Source organism: Dipodomys spectabilis, unplaced genomic scaffold (genome assembly GCF_019054845.1).
Source record: "Dipodomys spectabilis isolate Male_0828 unplaced genomic scaffold, ASM1905484v1 ptg000254l, whole genome shotgun sequence".
Lineage (NCBI taxonomy): Eukaryota > Metazoa > Chordata > Mammalia > Rodentia > Heteromyidae > Dipodomys > Dipodomys spectabilis.
Genome location: NW_024870931.1, coordinates 1555973 through 1578960, shown reverse-complemented (window position 1 = coordinate 1578960; position 22988 = coordinate 1555973). Strand labels below are relative to the sequence as shown.

The following is a 22988-nucleotide window of genomic DNA, read 5'->3' as shown; positions in this document are numbered from 1 at the left end:
GAATGACCTGTGTTGGGAGAAAGCCCAGTGCATGCACTTGCTGTCCCAGGAGAAGATGGAGAGGAGGAGAGTGCTGCAGGAGCTGCTGTCACTCCTCGCAAGGGAAGGCACAGACAGCAGTCTCCAGATGCCAGCACAGGCTGAACTCCCCACCACCAGCACTGCTTCAGACGCCTCAGGGCCTGTGGTGGGTGAAATGAGGGAGGAGCAGAAAGGTTTTGAAGAATTGCAACTTGAAGACAGCATGGAAACTGCCAGAGGAGAGGTCAGCTTCCTGACCCCATAGTGGACTCCCTCAAGGAGCACGTCCTGCGCCAGATGCCGCACATCCAGATCCGCCCACAGCTCCCAGGCTCAGGGGAGGCGTGCTCCCTCACTTTCTCTTGTAGACTGATGCGGATGATGACTCTCTATGTGACATACTGACTCTCAAAAGCCTTGGCAGCCACCAGAAGTAGGTGGCAAGGTGGGTTTCTCTCAGGCCTCCATCAGCCGGGTGATGGGAAGGTTAAACTGGGGGTCGGGTAAGGCAGAGGCTGCCGGGAGGTGAGCCAAACTCAAGAGATATCTAATGGCCCATTGGTGGCCAGGAAAGAGGCCCATGTTATGCTTATCACAAAGAATAAATTGTTTTCAAAACAAAATAAAAAGCCTTCAACAAAGATTTGTTCTTCCAGCCCTGGGGCTTGAACTCAGAGCCTGGCCATTGTCCTGAGCTCTTTTTGATCAAGACTGGCACTCTACCAGTTGAGCCCCACCTCCCTTTCCAGCTTTTTCTATGTGGAATAGACCCCAGGGCTTCAGGCATGCTAGGTGACCATTCTATCACTGAGCCACATTCTCAGCTAGGATGATTCTCCCCCCTCCCAAACCCATATGACCATTCCTCAGATAAATAGGAAGTAGGTGGTGGTGTATGCATCAAACACCTAGGCCAGCAGCCACCAGGCTTAGTGGGGAAAAGATTGTAGTGTAGAAATCTCTGATTTTGCATGCACGTGGTGTGTGTGTGTGTGTGTGTGTGTGTGTGTGTGTGTGTGTGTGTGTGTGTGTGTGTGTGTGTGTGAACTCAGGGCCTAGGCTCTATCCCTGAGTTTTCTTGCTCAAGGCTAGTGCTCTGCCACTTGAGCCACAGCCTCACTTGCTTTTCGATGGTTAATTGTAGGTAAGAGTCTCAAGGACTTTCCTTTCCAGGGTGGCTTTGAATCATGATGGGGGCCCCCAAGGAAGCAAGAGTAAACACAACTCTCAAATACTATCCCTATGGTGGGCTACTCCTGCACCCTGGGGGCCAGATGTGAGACATGTGGCCCCGTGCCATCATTCTCTAGAGTTCACTTTGAGGAAGTGACCAGGGCCAGCTGACTTTTGCTCACCCTGATTGCTCATGCCAGAGCAGGTCTGTTCCACCCTAGGCCAAGAGAGCTCCAGGAGGCCCGGCTTACCAGGGACACAAAAAGGGAGAGGTCAGCGCCAGGCTGAGCTGAGCCTTTGCCTACAGATACCCCAACTTGGCCTTACTTATCACTATAAGACCTGTCAAAGAACAACCCCCCAAAACAAAATTGGAGCTGTGCCTCCAAGTGGTAGAGCTCTAGCATTGAACCAAAGAGCTCAGGGATAGGACCCCCAAACTTTGAGTTCAAGACCCCCAGCTGACCTTCCCCCATAAAACACAGGTTGTCTAACTGTGAGCTAGTAGGATTTGTGAAGTGTTTCTGAAGAATGGTGATACTGAAGAAAGCACCCTAATTCTAATGACAGCTGAACTTGTGACATACAGCTATGTGCTGAGTCCTTCACAGGGCGCTATTTGCTGGGTCCTTCCCACATGGGGGTTTTGTGCTGAGTTCTCAAAAAGATTTGGTGAGTCATCCCAAAGGGTTCTATATGCTGAGTCCCTGAGAAGAGTGGGCTGTCCTGGGTTTTTCAAAGGGTGCTGTGTGGTGAGTCCATTACACAACGTGCTGTATGCTGAGTCCTTCAAAAAGTGTGGTGAGCTACTGCATCCCAAAGGGTCCTGCTATGTGCTGAGCCCTTGCGAAGAGAGGGATGAGGTGAGTTTTTTGAGTGCTGTGTGCCGAGTCCTTTACACAGGGTGCTCTGTACTGTCCTTCAAATGGAGCTGTGAGCTGAGTGCTTCCACAGTGTGATATGTGCTGAGTCCTTCAAAATTGTTCTATGTGCTGAGTTTTTCGAAGGGTGCTGTGCACTAGATGTTTTACACAGGGTGCTTTATACTCAGCCCTTCAAAGGGTGCTGTGTGCTGAGTACTCTACCCAGCATACTACATGCTGAGTCCTCAAAGGGAGCTGTGTGCTGAGTCCTTTACACATGTGCTTTGTGCTGTTTTTGGAAGTGTGCTGTGTGCTGAGTCACCCCAATGGGTGCTACGTTCTGAGTCCTTGAGAGATAGTTATCCCCAACACTCACACACACACAAGCACAAACACACATACACACACAAATTTCACCATGCACCTGCTTGGTGTGTGGAGTGGAGAGGGATGGAGGAGAGTCTCCTCCAGCGGTGGGGCTGAGGGGATTCGATCCCCCGGGCAAGTACTGGGGGTGCGGGGTAGTGCTGAGCTGTGGTAAGGCTGCAATTCCCATGGTCTAGAAACCTCAGGGCCCAGTCAGGGCTGCAATTGTGGCCAGGGCTGGGGGGCGGGGCCCAGGGGAGGAGTGGGTGGGGCCCAGGAGCGCACTTTGGTGGCAGCAATGGCCAGGGGCCCAAGGGGGCTGGGGCATGTGCACAGCAGGGGCGGGGTGGCCCAGGAGAGGAGTATGGGGCAGAAAGAGAGCTGGGAGAAGAGTGAGCATGAGCACAAGCACCAGTGGAGATGGCGTCAGTGGCTGGCGGCTGCTCAGATCATAGCGTGGGTCCTGGCTGGTTGCATAGAGCATGTGGAGCCTGCATGGCAGGCCATGGCCGCGCGTAGCCCCTGCAGCAGCCATGGCGCCCCTGAGTCTGAGGTCCCAGTTCGGGGAGCAAGGCAGAGTCAGCAGCTGCTGAGGCAGAGGCGGTAGCCATAGGGGACAAGGCCACTGAGGGGGCTGCAGCCACTGAGGAGAAGGAGCAGAGGCTGAGAGCTGCCCCACCACGAGCCAGCAGACGCCCCCGCCCCTTCCAAGCAGTGCTGCATTTCAAACGTGCTGCAGGCTCGAACTGGTGGAGCCTCTTGCAGTCACCTGGTGAAGATGGCGCACCCCTGTCTGGCTTGTGGCCCTGACTTGGTCCCGGCCCCGGGCCCTCAGACTCAGGGTGCACACCCAGAGTCGCAGCCTACAGCTTCTTCCAGCAGCACACGTGAGTGGCCGCCCTGCGGGCCAGCACCTCACGTGACTCCTGCACCCTGTGACTCCACCACTCTACCCCTTCCCCCACAACCCCCGCAGACCCGGAACTCAACCTCTCGCCTCCCCTCTCCTGTCCTGCCTGCACCTCCCCAGCACCCCACAGTCCGCCCTGGCTCTGCCACAAATGCACCCCAGGGGTGGAGGTTGGAGCTGGGTGTCGACCTGAGGATCCCACCCCCATCCCTAGTGTCCAGTGTCCCATGAAAATGGGAGCTGCAAGGATGGGTGAGGAGCACCCATCCAGGGACACCACAGAGCCCCTGGCTGGAGCAGTGGAAGCCAAACAGCCTTGCATCTGCATCCTTCCTCTCCCTGGTGGGAACCTGGTGGCTTTCGTCAGAGATGGGGAGCAGCACCCAACACCTGCCTTCTTAGGTCTTTTCTTTTTGCTGGGGAGGGAGGTGTTGGATACAGAAGATAGGCCCCCCTTGCTGTGTGAGCCCTTGTCTTCTGTGCTCAGTCACCCTTTCACCTGAGGACATTCCCAGAAGAGCCCACTAGAGAGGTGAGGGCACTGGGGTCAGATAGAAGGTGGATATTTGGGAGAAATACACACCCCTTCTGACAGACATACACCCAGCCTGTACCCCCAACCCCAGCTGTCAACAGTTCTGACTGGGTGATCACATTTCCCAGCTCTGCCAGCTTCTGCTAGTGCTCCCAGTCCATCTGGTCTTCTTGTCCTCCCCAAGATCTGCCAAGTCGCCCCGAAGTATATAGGCTTAAAGTCGGGAGTCTATCCATGTATATAGCCTTTAGAACCCCATCAAAGTCCCCAACAACGCCCCCACCCCAGGTCAGACACCTCTCTGGAGACACCATGACCCCCTGCTTTGTTTTCTGTCCAGGCTCTGAGAAGCCACATGTCTCAGGACTCCTTCACCCAGTGTCCTGGCCTAGGGTTTTGGTGAATGGGGAATCAAGGCTGGTTGTTCCCAAGGGGAAGAGTCTGGACCTGGAGAAACTGGGAGGCAGGGTGGTTCTACATTATTAGAGCATTGTTCCCCTTGGGTGGTTGCCCCTGGTTCTGACAAGGGAACCCCTGTACTCAAGCTGGTACATTGCCCAGATGAGAAACAAACTCTGGAGAGGCACTGCTCTGAGTCTGTGTTTGCTTGTGTGTGTGTGTGTGTGTGTGTGTGTGTGTGTGTGTGTTTGTTGGGAGAGCAAGGAGGATGAGAACAATGAAAATATATTTAAGTCACCATGTCTAAAAAGAGCAAAAGCATTTTATTTGTTGTTCTTTTTTCATTAATGCCCACTAGGAGACCAGCCACAATTTTTGTTTTCTCTTTCACCGTTTCATGGCTCCTTTAGGGAAGATTTCAGTAGATGTTCCTTTCCACCTCTTTCTTCCCCTTTCCTGCAGCCCACAGTAACTGCTGGGCCTGCGTGGGTCTCCCCTAGGAGGCTTGTGTGAACCACAGACCAGTGTGGACACCTGCTCTTCTGTCTTCAGCCAGAAGGCTCATGAGGCTACTGTGACCACAGCCGCACTCTTCCAGCCAGACAGTCTGCTCTGGTGTGTATAGTTGGAGCTAATTCAAGGTTGGGAAGGAGTCTGCCAAACATAAATAGGGAACGAGATGAGAGGTAGTAGGGCAGGGGCTGTGAAGCTAAGAGGGTCTGGGAAGTTATGATCAGTGTGACATGGCAGATGGTTCACCACGACCGAGGATGAGAGGGGAATCTTACCCAGGGTATTGATGGTGTACGTGGGCATCTTGGCATGGGGCTCCAGGCCTCCAATGGTGGCATGGATTCCCTCCAGGGGCAGTGCACTGGTGGGCAGTCCTCCCTGGAGTCCTGCAGACTCCAAGCTGTGTCCCTCTTGGGCTGTTTCCAGCTGCACAATGGTAGGCAAGTATGTTCCCTCTGCTGGAGACTACTTGGGATCAGGACATGACAGTTAGCTAGGGCTCTCTGAATGCCATTTTCTATAACCTGCTGTAGGCTGTCTGGAAGGAAAAGGGGACCACTAACTATGGAACCCTTTAAGTTCGATTGGGACATGTGAAATGCCAGCTTTTCCAGGGTTTTTTCTTGAAACTGGCAATTTCTAACTAATGCTTGGGATTCTGGGTCAAATTAGATAGACCATTTCAGCTACCAAATAATGACGTTCAAAGCAGCACAAGCAGAGTTCCCTAGCCAGATGATCTCCTGCTATGAAGGTCGTGCCTTGACTGCCTTTCTCCGGCAGCTGCCGATTCTTCTCCAGCTCTCTCTAGGGTGACCACCACAGTTGAGCATGTTGTGGGGAGCAGAGATTCTGACTTCACCATCTGCAGCCTACTAGCTGTGTGTAGAGACAATTCCCAGGACCTGTCCTGGACTCTGGGAAATTCAGAGACCTGGGATGCCTCAGGGATCCTATCTCTGGAACATGAAACTTGGGGGCCAGATATGGTGGACCATCCTGTCTGGCCCCAGGGAGTGGAGAGGAGGCCTCTTGAGCCAGGCTTTCATCTCAGGGCAACCTTGTTCACCCCTGAGTGGGGAATTGAGTGCCACAGAGCTGGTCAGCCGCTGGACAGAGATCCTTGAGAAGATAGGCATCCCAGAGGCCCTGGAATCCAGTGAGTACATCATGGCTCATGTCCTTAGAACCAAAACAGTTAAGTGCGGTGGCACCAAGAGGGTGGGAAGAGGGAGGAGGGAGAACTGTTGGAGAGCTACATCAGGCTTTACCCCCACCCAGGATGCTTACCTGAATTGGATGGGACTTTTCTGTAGTATTGTCATAGACAGATTCACCAACAAACCGTTACAGTGTTTGCCAGGTCCTGGGGCGGGGGGAGGGGAGGGGGTCATACACGATGAAAGATTCCAGTTCTGGTTCCACAGCACATGAAGAAATCTTGGTTTGAGTTGGATGCTGGTGCCTCACACCTGTCATCCTAGCTACTTAGGAGGCTGAAATAGTAGGATTGAAGCTTAAGGCCCAGGCAGAAAAGCCTGTAAGACTCTTATCTCCAACTAACTACCAAAAAGAAAATGCCAGAAGTAGGCTCAAGCTGTAGACTGTTGGCCTTGAATACAAAGGCTCAGGGACAGCACCAAGGCTCTGAGTTCAAGCCCAGGAGTGACACAAAGAAAGGAAAAAGAAAGAGCGGAGGAAAGGATGGAGGGAGAAAAGGAGGAAAGGAAGGATGAAGGGAGCATGCAAGCCTTGGTTTGGAGTCCCTGGATCAAGGGAGCCAACCATTCACAATATCTGTGGGGACAGTTTCTGAGCCTAAAGCTAGTATGTAGGACCAAGCTACTGACCCGTTCATGACATCAGCAACTTCATGACATCCAAGATCTGAGTGGTCGCTGACTGCAGAGGGAAACAGCCTCGGGTAGACCCTAGGGCTCAGGGTGGGTCACAGAGTTTCAATCTCCCCTGGCTCACCAAGTTTATTTTCTGGTCAGATAAGAAGAAACTGTCCAAGGGCTAGGGAGGTATAGGGTGAGGGAGTGTCAAGAGGGGGGTGGCAAGGGATCAGCAGGAAGATGAAGAGGGAGGACAATCCCAGATCAAGTGTGTCAGGCCATTGAAGCCATGACCTCACCTGACAACCTAGACCATCAGTGATAGAGCCTTCGACCCAGCCACATGCCTATGAAAAGTCTTGGCACTCTGGGTTCACCGTTGACGATTTGGCTGTCATCCGCTGCAGGATGCCTATGCAGTACATCCTTGGGCACTGGGACTTTTGCTGACTAAATCTGAAGATGACACCCCCAGTGTTCATTCCTCGACCAGAGACAGAGGTAAGCGGGCCACTGGAACAGGACACCCAGGGAATGAGGGCGAGAGTCAGACCCGTGTTGCCCTCAGACTTCCTTTAGGGGACTCTAGGTCCCCCGGACTGCCATCCTCAGAGGTAGAGGTGGGTCTCTTTGCTTGCTCAGCCATTAATCTAGATGGCAGATTGGGATTCAGAGAGGGCCGACTGAAGGTCGAGGCTAGTGGGAAAACCAGAGGCAGTGGGCTCGGAGCAGGGTTGTTTCTTTGAGAATACTCACAACCCAGGAACATTCCTGGGATGGATGGGCCCTTTTCTCCTCCCTGAGAGAGAGGGACCTAGAGCCCTCCAGTCTGCATCCCTTGGCTGAGAAATCCTTTCATTCCCATATCCTGTAGTTGTATAACTAGATCTCACCTGACTGCCCAGTGTCAAGGCAGGACAGTGAGAGATCTTGAGTCCTTGATGAGGTCATAAGATCCTCAGTATGAGATTGTACTTGAATGTCCTGACTTGGTGCATGGTCAGTCTCATCTAAGACTGCCATGATCTAGGACATAGAATCTAGAGACTCAGAGCAGGATGGGGTCTATTCTGTGAGTCTTGAGTATTATGTGTGAGCTTTGAGCTCCCATGTGCTCACCTGCTTCCTTTTCTTAGGTGCATCTATGCTAGAAAAAGCTTAAAACTAGAGCCTGTGTCCCATCCCTTTTTTTATGCTCAAAGCTAGCACTCTACCATTTGAGCCACAGCTCCACTTGCAACGTTTTTGGTGTTTAATTGGAGGTAAGAATTCTCAATGACTTTGCTGCCAAGGGTGCATCCAACTGCAGTCCTCAGATCTCAGTCTCCTGAGGGGATAGGATGACAGGCATGATAAAGCATCTTTGGCTGGGTGCCAATGGCTCATGGCTCTCATCCTAAGTACTCAGGAGCTGAATCTTAGGATCACTGTTCAAAGCCAGCATGGGCAGGAAAGACCCTCAGACTCTTCTCTCCAATAAAGCACCAGAAAACTGGAAGTGGTGCTGTGGCACAAGTAGTAGAGTGCTGGACTTGAGCTGAAGAGCTCAGGGATAGCACCCAGGCCCAGAGTTGAAGCCCCACAACCAACGAAAAGAAAGAAAGTAAAATATATTTGCCTGCAAAGGACGGTGGAGGTGTGTTTGTGTGTGTGGGGGGTGGGGGTGGTAGACATTTAGCGCCCCACTCAGTTATCATTTCAGATGGATTGTCCAAATCTCTTAGTCCACGGCAGCCGATTCTTGACCACAGGTGAAGCTCTGGGTTGGATGTTGACCATCGGACCTCAGTCTCCTCACGGGGCAGTTGTGAGGAAACAAGGGACTAATACAGAGGGCTCTCTAGAGCTGGGCCAGGCACAGAGGGAGCAGCTGTCAGATATGGTTCTCAAAAATTCTGTGAACATATGACAGGAAGTTACCTAGAAAGGGCTCAGATGGGGTCTGTTATTAATCCTGCAACAGTTATAGTATTATGAAACAATACATGGCTGTCTTTCATCATTAACCTATCCCCATGAGGAAGGGGATCCTTCACTGTATTCAGTCTTGCAGCTGGGGAAAATAAGGCATTGAGAAGCCAGGTGATCTACTCATGACCTCCAGCTGACAGGAAGCTCGGCCTGACTTCTCTGCCATACTTCCTAGGACAGTGAGTGTTATTCAGCCCACTTCTTGTGGTGGGAGGTCCACTTTTGTCATGTGTGAGGCTTGAATTTGAGGCCTGGATGCTGTGCCTGAGCTCCTTAGATCAAGGCTAGCGATCTACCACATGAGCCACAGCATCACTTCCGGTTTTCTGTTGGTTCTTTGAGTATAAGTGTTTCACAGACATTCCTGCCTGGGCTAGCTGTGAATCATGATCTTCACATCTCAGCCTCCTGTGTAGTCAGGATTATAGGCCTGAGCCACGAGCACCTGGCTTAAGTGTAATTCTGGCCCTCTCTTCCTCTTTCTCTCTCTCTCTCTCACCCCCCCTCTCCCTCCCCTCTCTCCCTCTCTTTCTCTCTCCCCCCTCTTTCCCTCTCTCTCTCTCTCTCTCTCTCTTTCTCTCTCAGGAACTGGTTGAATACGTGCTGGAGGAGGTGGCCCAGCATCCCCATGTGGCTGGAACCAAAGGTGTCCCTCTCATTCTGGAGGTGGGCTGAGGGTCAGGAGCTGTTTCGCTCAGGCTGTTGAGCCAGCTTCATGAGGTAAGCCCCTCTGTGCCCCGGCTAGACTGTGATGGTTATTCCTTGTCCATCCCTTGAGACCTTCCTCACATCCCTCTGCTACACCATTGAAGGAAAGTGGATGAGGAGATGTTGCCTTGTCCCTCTGCCCAGCACAATACCGGGACTCTGACCCATACCCCCACCTATCTGGTCAGGGCCTGGCTATAAGACAATGAAAACACTCCATGTCTAATACCTTTTGCTGGGGAGTGTAGTTTTGGTTAGGGGGGTGGGGTGCAGAGGAAAGACCCAAGACCTGACACCTCCCGGATCACATTTGTTCTTGTGACAGAGCCAAGTCATTGCTGTGGATAAGGAGGAAGCCACATCAGAGTGACCCAGAACAATGCTCAAAGATAAGTAGGCTGTTGAAGTATCAAACCCACTCATGTCTGCTTCCTACTCCCAACAAGGAGATGTAGTGTGGGTGGACTGGCCCTGGGCCTAAGGCATTATAAATGGATGGTGGCGGTCAGAGGCTCATGGCTCCCATCCATCATCCTGGCTCTTTGGGAGGCTGAGGTCTGATGGTCATGACTCAGAGCCAGGCTGGGCAGGAAAGTTCAGGAGATTCTTATCTCCCATAAATCACCTCCCTCTCCAAATCCACACACAAGCCAGATGTGCTGTGGCTCAAGTGGTAGAGCCTCAGCCTTGAACAAAAGAAGCTCAGGGATAACACCCAGACCCTGAATCCAAGTCCTAAGACTAACACAATCATAAAATAAATGAACAGTGTACACCTTTTATCTGACTACTAAGAAAGATGGATACAGTTTTGTGTTGTACTTGTAGCCAAAGGTAAGGGACTTCCCTTCATGTTCCCCTAAACCTCTCCTCTCTTTTATCTGTCCAGGCTTAGGTTGCAGGACAGAATTTGGATCATCACCCTGGATGTGACCTTAGGTACCTTCCCCCATCCACCTTCCTTGGGGTCAAGATCCTGGATGCACTCCCTGCTGGGAGGATGAGGCACCACAGAGATGAAGGTAGGTATCCCGGACACTTATACACACATACACACACACACAAACACACATACGAACACACAAACACCCCTAAGCCAATATGATCATATACATAAATATATGTATATATTATAAATATATCATATATAGTTATATTTTAAATGTATACCATAAATATTGACTTATATTTAAATGTAATTCATCTCATCATTTATACATATATATATGCATATTTTTTGTTTTTGGTCAGTCTTGGGGCTTGAACTCTGGGCTTGAGTGCTGTCCCTGTGCTCTTCTGCTCAAGGCAAGAGCTCTACCACTTGAGACATAGTTCCATTTACAGTTTTCTGGTGGTTTATTGGAGATAAGAATCTTTGGAATTTCCTGCCTGGGCTGGCATTGAACTGTGACCCTCAGATGTCAGCCTCCTGAGTAGCTAGGATTATAGGCATGAGCTACAGGCTCCCGGCTATATTTATATCTGAGATTTGTTAGTGGAACAAAGGGTACAGAAACTATTATTCTTATCATGAAACGACTTCACACTGACAGGTATAATTAAAAAACGATAAATATTCACAGTGGCACAAAAATCCCTTAGGTGCCTAGCAAGACAGCACGTTTTTCCAGAGACTGCATGTGGTGTGAGCGGTTTGCAACCCAAGCAACTGTAGAAGATATTGGACCCTAAACAAAACTGATAATTGCATGAACCCAGTCCTCTATGACAGATTTAGGCAGGCCTATCTTAGCGATCTTGTTAGGGACATGATGAAAAATTTATAGTTTAGTTGTGATTACACATGTCACTTAGTCATTAACTATATTTAACATAGTTCCCTTTGCTCTAACTTATATTTTTATGGCTCAGGAAACTGTTTTATATTTGTGAAAACTTGGCTGTTCACAACATAGACATGGGTTTTTAATCCTTTTGAAATTACTGTCTGCATAGTGTTCTATGAGATGAGCTTCTCTTTACCATATCATAGGAATAAACTTACTCTGATTCAAACTTGAACAACAGCTACCTTGTTCTCTCTCCTAGAAAACCATCTGTATAGACTTCTTTACATGTAAACAGACCTTCATTTACTTGCAAAAGTCTGTCAGTGAATCAAACCTAACTCCCAAGTGAGGTGAATTCCTGTCATGCTTCCTTTACATTAAAAATGGGAAGAACTGTTCAGCAATGCACATACTTTTTAATGTGAATTGTGACTCATATTTTTCATAATGTGAATCAAGCAGAGGAATCGGTTTAAGATGTGAAAGAGCCTTACAAAGAGTATTGGACCTTGAGAATTGCCCTGGGTATGAATATTTGGAGAAATATTCCTTCTAAGACAAAGGAATCAGTTTTGTTTTTTTTTAAATATTGTACTGGCAATGGGGTTTGAACTCCTGGCCTTGAGCTCTATCTGGGCTTTAATTCTCAATGTTTGCTCTATACCACCTGAGCTTTAACTTCACGTCTTCGTTTTACCAGAAGTGCAGAAAAGAATCTCTTAGGTTTATCTACTTAAAATAGCTTGGAATTGCAATTGTCAAATTTGAACCTACTGAGTATCTAGGTGTAAGCCACTGGTGCTGTGCTAGAACTCACTTCTTAAGAATAAATAATCACAAAAAGAGGAGAAATAAATATTTGTTCAATTGTGTATGTGTTGTCTGATAAACCAAATCACTTGCTACTGGAAAAGAAAAAGAGAGAAGATAGAGATTAATATGGAGGAGAGAGACACAAAGAAAGAAGGGATGGGAGAGTAAATGAGTGGAGGGGAGTGAAAGGGAGGATATGAGAGGAGAGGGTAGCTGGGTAGAATTGTCTACTGCTCACTAAGGTATTGTTGGGCAATCAGTACCTTTGCATTTATGTAGCCAAAGCTTTATATTTTTGGTAGTAAGCTGAGATATAAAATACCAATTTACAGGTAGTAACCTGTTATTGTGCTTCCTCCTGCACCAAGGAAGCCACAGTTAGGTTACTGTTACAGAGAAGGCAAGAGTAAGCAGTTTAAGTTATTTTGAGAAACAATAATTGACATGCCAGGAATGCTCCCTTGTATGGTGAAGTCAAGCATCACTCTTGTTTCCTGCTACAGTCTTCCTCTCAAAAAGAATAGCAGAACCAGAAGAGGAAGGAGATATCTGAGTAATGATCATCTCTCTGTTTACCCTCATCCCTTGGCCTCTCAAACAATAAAGCCCAAGGAGACTTAACTTGAACTAGTGGGGAAAATGGGGGGAAAGTTCAGTCTAGCTTATTGTGAAACTTTTTAAATAATTGGGGCAGCATTTCAAATACTGAAATAAAACTTTTTAAATTATTAATAAAAAGTTACTCAAATTTATTGAAAATTTAGAAGACTACAGGGCTCACTACATAGTGGAATCTGCATAATTAAAAGTGACTCGTGCTCCTATCATCAGAAATTGAAGATTGTCCCTAAACATCGACTGCTGAAGTGATAAGTGATGGAAATTCATATTGGATAGCATAATGCTGAGAGCATGGAAATTATTTCCTTTCCATCTTCAGTGTGTAGAGAAGAATAAAGGTCTCTAGGATGGCCCTGAAGGTGCAATTCTAAATTTAGGACAGAAGGTGAATAGTAAAATAGACCTATGTCAGCCATTCAGAGATTAGAAATGTGGAGAAATATACTCATTTATGTGGTCAGACATGGAAGAGAGGATGTGGCAAGCCCATAGCCAAATGCCAAAGGTAGAGATATTTAACAAAATACCATGAAGTTGAAACAAGTCTTAAAAGGGGATCTAGGCTTACAGGAAGTAGGGCAGAAGGATGGAGAGAGAAATGGTGGACTAATACAGTTATAACACTCAATGTACATATGTGAGAATGTAAGTAGGAAACTTGAAGGGATAGGTGGGGTTGGGGTAAGGGAAGGAAGAAAAATGGAAAGTTTGACAATGATCCAGATGCACTGAACATTGAAATGCACAACACTGACATGATGAACTGAAACCCCTTTGCACAACTTGCTAAAGATAATTTTTTGAAGTTTTAATATTAAGAGCCCAGAAGCATAAACCTTTATAGATAAATAAGAGGATAGTATTGACATATTGTTGAGGCTTTTGTTCCTTTCAATATACAAAATTAAATAAGTATCAAGTCTGCTGCAAATTTCTTAAACTGTAGAGAACCAAATTCCAATATTCCTTCACTTTAAATAAAAATAAATCTTATAGACTGTGGGGGATAGCAAAGATGGCCCTGAGAGGAAGTTGAGTGGGCAGAGCTGGATTTGTTTAGGTTCAGTGTGTAAACATCTCATGGAAGCTTAGGTGCATGATAAGGTGTGGCCTTTCAGTGATTGGTTGGTTCCATTTCCTCTCCTCCCACGCAGTCTTTTGCTTTAAAAAGGGGATGCTCCCTGTTAATAAACGAGTTCCTGCTTGGTTTGACTCCCAACTGAGTCTGATTGTATCCTGGGCTACTGGGCTAAGGGAGGCTGGGGAACAGGCAAGCTGCCGCACTTCACTTCGCATTTACCTCTCCTTGGACCCCGTCCATCCAAAGACGGAGGAAGACCCAACAATAGACCTTTAGGTTTCCCAGTTGTTTCTAAATATCTTAATGTAATGCATTGGAACTATTATATTTAAGTTTAAATTGTAAATCACTAAATTCTTTTAAAATCCTCTCGCTCGGGCACAGGTATGGATAGATAACTGATGTGGGCAGAATCAGAATTATTCAGAAGGCTGTAAATGGATGCTTACTTAGTTTACTCTCTGCTGGGTCATAGAATACAGAATGTCCTAATTGGAAAAAGTTAGCCTTCCCAGGTTTTCTGCATATAAACACTCCATCAACATTTTGTTATTAGAGGATTATTCAAGATTAGCTATATGTTGATTGATAATGACTAACCATGACAGGAAGGAGAGGGAAATCCATCTACACTTCAGTGAGGTTCTGATTTGTGCTTCACAAAGTGTTATGAAAGCTCTCCATGAAAATCTAGCAGCTGCATTTCTAAAAAGTCCTTGTGTGGTAACATTTTCTTTCTTTCTTTCTTTCTTTCTTTCTTTCTTTCTTTCTTTCTTTCTTTCTTTCTTTCTTTCTTTCTTTCTTTCTTTCTTTCTTTCTTTCTTTCTTTCTTTCTTTCTTTCTTTCTTTCTTTCTTTCTTTCTTCTTTCTTTTTCTTTTTTTTTTTGAGTCCGGTTGTGGGGCCTGAACTCTGGGCCTGGGCGCTGTCCCTCAGCTCTTCAGCTCATGGCTAGAGCTTTACCACTTGAGCCACAGAGGCACTTCTGGCTTTTTTTTTTTTTGCTTATGTGGTGCTGAGGAATCGAACCCACGGCCTCATGCATTGCAAGGCAAGCACTCTAGCACTGAACCACCTTCCCAGCCCCTGTGGTTACCTTTTCTGATAATGTCTCAATTCAAGTATTTCTCCTTGGAGTTCCATACTATTCAATGATGCTGTATTAGCTCCTTGTTAAAATTTGCAGACCGGTCTTGGTGATGAAATGTGTGCTTTTCAAAATTGCTCTCCTAATTCCATCCACAAACTGCAAACAACATTTATCTGAAAAAATTTGTATCTGTTGATATTGCATATATTTTTATGTTTCATTTCAAACCTAGAATGTAGTAAAAATTTTCATAGCAATTACTCTGCACTAGCTTGTGGGCAGATTCTAAAGTAAATAATATACTGTGTTTATGTAGAGAATTTGAGTATCCAAAGTTTTCATATACCTTTGGTCCTAAAACCAATACCTTACTGATATTGAGTGATAAATACAACTTCCTATAAGTACAGAAGTTTTCCTTGTATCTTTTTAATATATATTTTTTATTGTAAATATACTGTACAGAGGAGTTACAGTTACCTAAGTAAGGTAATGAGTATATTTCTTATTGAGCATTGTTACCCCCTCATTTGTTTATCCTCTACCATACCATTCCTTCACTCCTCCCCAACTTCCCCATTCACCCCCCACCCCTTGATAGACTGTCTTGTACATCTCATTGTTAGAATGGGTCAACCTGTATCCTTTCCTTATATCTTAAATGAAGAAGTGCTAGCTTGATTTATGCTGATTCTACTTGTGTAGACACACCTAAAATCACTCATCAAGGCCAAGAGCACATAAATGAAACACCATCATTTTTTGTTACTTGGTATAATTGTGTTCTACACATTTATTGACAGGTTACAAATTATTCTCAAACTTTAAAACATTAAAAATATTTTCTTTTTTTCTTATTTTCTTGGCCAGGAAATCAGCAAGACCTTAGTCAGCATTTCTCACATAAGACTTTTCACATGAGTTGGTTAAATGTATGTGTAGAATCCAGTCCTTGGAAAAAGCTCAAGTAAGGATGCCATTTAAAGCCTTATAACTTTATTCTTTACCAGGGCATTCTCCTTCTACTTTGATTGTTGAGAGTTTCTACAAGAGCAAGCATTCTGTGGGGAGCAAGGAAACACCATATGAACTTTACTTACTGAGTTTTCTGAGTGATTTGCTATCCCTTCTACTGCATTTTGCAAGTGGAATCTCTCTAAATGTACAAGTTTTAAGAGATAAGAGAGTGGTAAAAAAAACGCTTAGAGACAAATACATCTTGAACATACTTTGTTCCAAGCATTCCATTTGAGGCATATTCAACACCTAGTGAAACTTGTGTTGGCTGTATCTATGTGTCTTTCTCCATGTGTGCATGTATACATGTGTACATGTACGTGTGTATTTGTGTGTACAGTAACATATATGTATACATATATAAGGGCATATACACATATGTGTGCATATATAAATAAATATACATATACAAATATATGTGCATATATATATCAGTTGTTCAGTGATTTAATCTATAGTTCACAGCACATTGTCTTTCTCACAAAGTGTACATGATAAATTGCTCCTAGGATCTGTGTTCTATGATGGACATCCTTTGTACACACTTCCCACATTCCTTCTTTTTTCATCCCTGTGAGCAACTTCGGTCCACTTTCCATAGGCTAGCTTTGTTTTCATTATGTGTAGTTACTAACTGATAATAAAAGAAAAAGGTTGTTTGTAAAAGAAAAAGAACTTTTAGGTCACAGGTTAACAGTATGTTATCCATCCCAATGATTCCTATGAGATAAAATTTATAATAGTAAACGTGAAAAGGAATTCCTAGATCTGCTGTTTTGCCATTTATTATGGCAAAGAATAATATCAAGTCACTCTTATAACTCTTAAAGAATGCAAGGGTAACTGATGGTCGCTATCATGTTCCCACAAAACTAGTGGATCCTGAAGGATAGTAGTAGACCAGCCGAAATTCTAAGTACCAGACATGGTACTTAGACATGGGAGAGAGTGAAAGAGAGAGAGAAATATCACAATACTAGAAGTGCATAACAGACAAACAAGAGCTGTATGAGAATATTCATAGTGCTATCTTTAGACTCTATGTGTACATTTGAAGGTATTTGTTATATGATAACAAATCAACATGAAATATAAAGTTATTTTGATAAAAATAAAAATAACTCAGAAGAAATTATAAATGCAAAAACAATCTTCACTGAAGCAAACTCTCAGAGATATTTATGACTTTGAAAAGGATAAAGTGGCTGAAGTTAGTATAAATTTAGAAGTACAATTCACAAAAATATAAAAATATATTTATATCTCTCACTATATTACCCAAAGCAGAAAGCAAATGTTGTTTAGATGATTTTTTAAAACACAATTTCTGGGAAGGTGGCTCAGTGGTAGAGTGCTTGTCTTGCATGCATCAGCCCCAGGGTTTGATTCCTCAGCACCACATAAGCAAAAAAAGATGGAAGTGGTGCAGTGGTTCAAGTGGTAGCGCTAGCCTTGAGCTGAGGGACAACACCCAGGCCCAAGAGTACATGCCTCATGACCAACAAAATCAAAATAAAGAACAACCCACAGTCTATCACTGTTTTGGCCTTAACTCTGTAATACCGCTGCTTCAGCCTAGGGATAAAATTTTAGGTGTGGACATTTATCAAAACTTCTGACTCAGACTCTATTTGATAATTTTTTAAATAAATATTTTGATCTTAATTTTCCTCTTTGTAAGTTAACATGCACCTATAAAAATTGGTTTGACCATCCAAGTAACCTTCTCAAAGTGCCTCCTAATGATGATTTACAAAATGTTGTACTAGGGCTGGGAAGGTGGCTCAGCGGTAGAGCGCTTGCCTTGCATGCATAAGGAACTGGGTTAGATTCCTCAGCACCACATAAGGAAAAAGAAAAAACCGGAAGTGGTGCTGTGGCTCAAATGGTAGAGCGCTAGCCTTGAGCTGAAGAGCTGAGGGACAGCGCCCAGGCCCCATGACCGGACCCCCCCAAAAAAGTTGTACTATATTTCAACAAGTAAAACAATGCTACAAATAAAGAAAACAATAATTAAATGTTAATAATTAGTAAAATAAAAAACAAAAATATTATCATTGTTTTCACTATTTGAAGTGTACTACATATTAGATTTTACTATTTTCTCATAATCCTGTACATTTAACACTGACTGAGGTTGTGATGTTCATCAAGAGTTTTATAGAATATGAATAGTCTTTAAAGCTATCCACTAAGATTACTATTTATGGCTCTTCTCATTATTTGTTTATGGCTTATATCATCATTTTTCCTCGTTAACTTATAAACTGAGGAAGCCCTAAAGTTTTAACAGCCTGTGTAGTTAACAAAGTGTTAACACTTCATTCTGCTTCTTTACACAAAAACTTTGCAACTTCTCATTGATAAAGTTTCTCGAAACTCTGAAATGTACATACTTAGTAGTATATGTCTGCTACCATAAATCTTAAATACTTTATGGAAAAGTTTTATACCTGCCAAATAGTCCTAATTTTGGCATATGTAAACAAATTCCCAAAATTAAATATATTTAAAACATTAAAACTTTTAACAAACCTTAACACTTGGTGCAGTGTTCATTATGACAGGTGCCTTGTATAGAATAATTGAATCCCTCTCCTACACATTTCTTGAGCAACAAATATCTGGAATTATTTTGTTTTTGACATGTCAATCTTGACTTTATTCTTAAATTTGTGCTTATGTAAGAAATATATGGTTCTAAAATTTCATGACTATTCTTTTGAACTTACTTTTTGTTGAATTGTCTAGTTTAATAAAATCCAACTGCACTTTTTTGGGGGGGTTCCATTCGTGGGGCCTGAACTCTGGGCCTGGGCGCTGTCCCTCAGCTCTTCAGCTCAAGGCTAGCGTTCTACCACTTGAGCCACAGCGCCACTTGCAGCTTTTTTCTTTTTGCTCATGTGGTGCTGAGGAATCGAGCCCAGGGCCTCATGCATGTAAGGCAAGCGCTCTACCACTGAGCCACCTTCTCAGCCCCCACAATTGCACTTTTGATATAAAAAATATTCTGTGCTCAATTCAGCCACACATACACTAACATTGGAACAATACAGAGAAGAGTAGCATGGCACTTGCGCAAGGACGATATGCAAATTCGTGGTGTGTTCCATATTTTTACAACAACAGATGCTGGAGGGGATGTGGCCACAAGGGAACCATACAACATTCTTGGTGGGAGTGTAAACTTGTTCAACCACTTTGGAAGGCATTATGGAGGTTTCTCAAAAGATTCCACATAAAGCTCCCCTTTGACCCAGCAGTCCCACTTTTGGGGATTTACTAAATGATCACAAACAAGACAATACTAAAACTACCAGCACAACTATGTTTATTGCAGCATTATTTACCATAGCTAAGATATGGAACCAACCAGCTGTCCCCACTACATGAATGGATCAAGAAAATGTGATGTATATACACAAGGGAATTCTATGCCTCCATCAGAAAGAATGACATTGCCCCATTTGTTAGGAAATGGAAAGACTTGGAAAAAAATTTATTAAGTGAAGTAAGCCAAGTCCAAAGAAACAGGTCCCATGGTTTCCCTTATTTTCAATAACGAATATATGTCTGGGTTAAGCAGACAAGGTCAAAAGCTATGTACATATGAACAGAAATGATAATGTTAAGGGAATTGAACCCCACGATAGGGAAACAAGTAGTTTTTTGTTTCTTGCTATTGTTTCTAACGTACTTATAACGTGCGATGTGAATTTTCGTTTCTTTGTATGTTCCTCCCCCACGCTATAACCCTTGTTTTCTCTGTATTTGAAGTTGGTGCATCTGCCTCTTGTATGTACGCTTCTCTAATTTGGGGAGGGGAAGGGAAAAAATGTGTGCGCGTGAACGCATGTGCATGCATGTGTGTTGGCATGCTCAGAGTTTGAAATCAGGGCTTAAAGGTCTTGCTAGGCCTTTCTTCTCTAGGTTAGTGAAGTACTATATGAGCTACATTTTCTTTCCTGGGTCTTTGCTAGTTCATTAAAAATTTTGAAAAATAATTTCATGAACTTTTTTTTTGGCCCTGATTGACTTCCAATGGTTATCCACAGATCCCAGGCTCCTGAGTAGCTATCCCGAGTAGATAGGATTACAGGTGTGACTAGCCAATACAAGGCTTTCAGCATAATTTTAAAAGTAGAAGAAAATTTACTTCATGGGGGCCTGTTTAATTATCTCCTACTTTTAAAACATTTTGGATTGATTAAATGTGAATTTATTTCATTTTTGGATTCTTAAAAGATAGTAAGTGATGATATTTAAAAGTTTTGGTACTTTTTAAAAAAGGAAACTGGAACTGTGGGACAGAAGAAATTTGTTTCTCTTTGGACCTCAATTTAGAAGCTCAGCTCTGTGCATGATAATCCAATGTCACCAACACAGTCTGTGTTGAAGACAAAATGTGATAGAAAACAATCACGATGGGCAATATTTGCTATGCTATAATTTCTTGGACAATATGAATATTGAATTGAGAGTGTAAGAGAATGGAAAGAATTTACCTACCTTTTGTGTATTGCTGAAAGACTTTTGGAAACTTTGACTCATTTCCTTCCTCACTGTGTGTCTTTGGGCTATGCACTTAGTGCCTTTAATTACAATTTTTCCCAACACTAAAATAGTAATAACATTAGCATTATAGCAAATGTTATCTTAAGAATTAAGAGAAATAAAACTTGTAAAATACTTAACATAAACTTCTATGCATGAGCTTTGAGTTTAGCCAGAAGTTTTTTTTTAAATACTAAATAGAATGTCATAAGTATTACAGAAACCATTACATGTAGTGAGCAATGTTATCTATTAATCATGCTCTACTTCCAAGGAAGCCAGGTAGATAACTTCTCATGCTGTAAATCAAACTGGTTATCTTAAGTCTTGTTAGTGTAAAAATATAAGGGACATAATAATGAAGGAATGTTGTAGACTGAGATGAAGTCCAAAAGAAAATGTACAAAACTGATAAAACAAAAGTATCTGAGCAGTATATTGTGTTTTACATCATTTAAATTACATCTCAAAGATAAGGCAGACCTAGAAGAATGAATTGTCTTTTTGATATTCTATCATAGGTCTTTTCTCATTCATGTAGAGGCATCATCAGATTTGAGGAACTAAGTTTTTGGTTTGCTTCCTTCCATTTAAGTTACATCATTTAAGTTACATCACAAAGATAAAGAAGACCTAGAAGAATGAATTGTCTTTTTGATATTCTATCATAGGTCTTTCCTCATTCTTGTAGAGGCATCATCAGGTGAGAGGAACTGTATTTTCTTTTGTTTGTTCCTTCCATTTATTCTTCAGTTTGAAATCTGAACTACATGAGACAGAGAGGAACCAAGGGAAATTAGTCACACAAGCTTTGGAAAGAAAAATCAACGTAAAATAAAATACATAGCCTTGTATAAGGTATAACTAAATTGAGTTATATAGTCTCAAGCATTAACAGAAAATGATTTAAACAATATCATGTTATTGAAAACTGAAAAATGTTAGGAGTTGCTTTATTTTTTCCTTTCTACTACCTTGAAATTATTGATTTTGTACAGAGAGATTAAAGATGAGATTAACAAGAAACTTGATTAAAAATTGTCAAAATTTCTGAATAGATATGTTTACCAAAAAGCTCTGAAAATCGCCAGTGGGTTTACAAAGTTGTGTTTAATACAACTTCTATGCTGGCTTAATGTTTTGTAAACAAAAGTCATTAGAGAAATGCAATTCAAAATTACTATGATACTACTTCATAACTATTATAACTCTTATCAAAAAAATCAAAGGAACCAGGTGTGGTGGTAAAGACGTGTAATTCGAAGCTTTTAGGAGGTTGGAGTAAAAGGATTTGGGTCTGAGGTCATCTTGGGTATTGCACACATTAAAAACATGCCCTTTAAAAAAACTCAAAAGGTAATAAGGTTGGCTGGTGAGAGTGTGGAGAAAAGGAAATTTTCTACACTCTTGGTCAAAATACAGGTTAATACTCTCCTTGTAGAAAGTAGTATGCAGTTTTCTAAAGAAATCCAAAGTTGAAATATCACCTGACCCATCAATCATGTGATTATTTCTCTCTGGGTAAAACATAAATATATCTGTAGTTCATTGTTATTCACCTTATTCACAACAACAGACAAGATATAAATCGAAATTCAGTGTTCAACTACAGACTAATAAACAACTGTGGTGCATGCACAAATATATTTTTCTGTTTCATCCTTAAAATAGCAAGAGACTTCTCCCATTAGCCACAACTTATAATGACCTGAAAGATATATTGTAAATGAGGAAAAATGTTGTCTTCTGATTTTTGTAACACACACACACACACACACACACACACACACACACACACACACCAACCTCAAACATTAAGAGTGAAATTTTTTGAAAAGTAAAGCAAAGTGGAATTGCTGGGGCATTTAGGTCACAATGTAGAAGATAGTAGATATACAGGATGAACCGGTATAGAGTTGTAATGTACAGCATGAGGATACAGGGGACAACACTGGCCTTACATAGGAATGAAGCTAAATAAGTAGGAGTTGTTCTTCCTAGTAGGGGTTGCTCTTTTGGATGCTCTTCCTCCAGTAATGGATAAGATGAGCATAATTCTTTAAATATACCTGCCTGTTTGCAGAAATAATAACAAACAATATAGCAATAATGTTGTATGCTCAACATAGGACATGAGATTATCCTTGGTGTAAACTAATTATTACAAATAAGGGAAACCGTAGGACCTATGTTTCTTTAAGTCTGGCTTACTTCACTTAATATAATTTTTTCCAAGAACTTCCATTTCCTTACAAATGAGGTGGTATCGTTCTTTCTGATGAAAGCATAGTATTCCATGTGTGTGTGTGTGTGTGTGTGTGTGTGTGTGTGTGTGTCTCATTTTCTTGATCCATTCATCTACTGAGGGGCATCTGGATGGATTCCATATCTTAGCTATGGTAAATAATACTGTGATAAACATAATTTTGCTGGTAGCTTTAGTGTGGCCTTGCTTGTGGCCACCTGGTTAAATGCCCAGCAGTGGGATTACTGAGTAATAGGGGAGCATTATTGTGTACATCAAGGATAATCTTAGTAGATGAGCAGAATAGCCCTATAGTTATGTACATATGATCGTATAAGGTGATTCTAAGTGAAATGAACTCCAAGACATGTTCTTTGTTGTTTTTGTTCTTAATGTATTGTGTGATTTCTTTTTATCCTTTTTTGTTTTCCCCAACTATGGTGTATCCCCTGTAGTCACAGTATTTGATTTTGATACCCTGG

At 43.2% G+C, this 22988-nt stretch overlaps 1 non-coding gene across 1 annotated transcript; it reads left to right on the top strand.

Annotated features, from left to right (window-relative positions):
• The first annotated feature begins 18719 nt into the window (after positions 1 to 18719).
• On the top strand, positions 18720 to 18826 carry LOC122124929. Its single transcript, XR_006150689.1, has one exon. It is a non-coding gene; the product is annotated as a U6 spliceosomal RNA (small nuclear RNA).
• The last annotated feature ends 4162 nt before the right edge of the window (positions 18827 to 22988 follow it).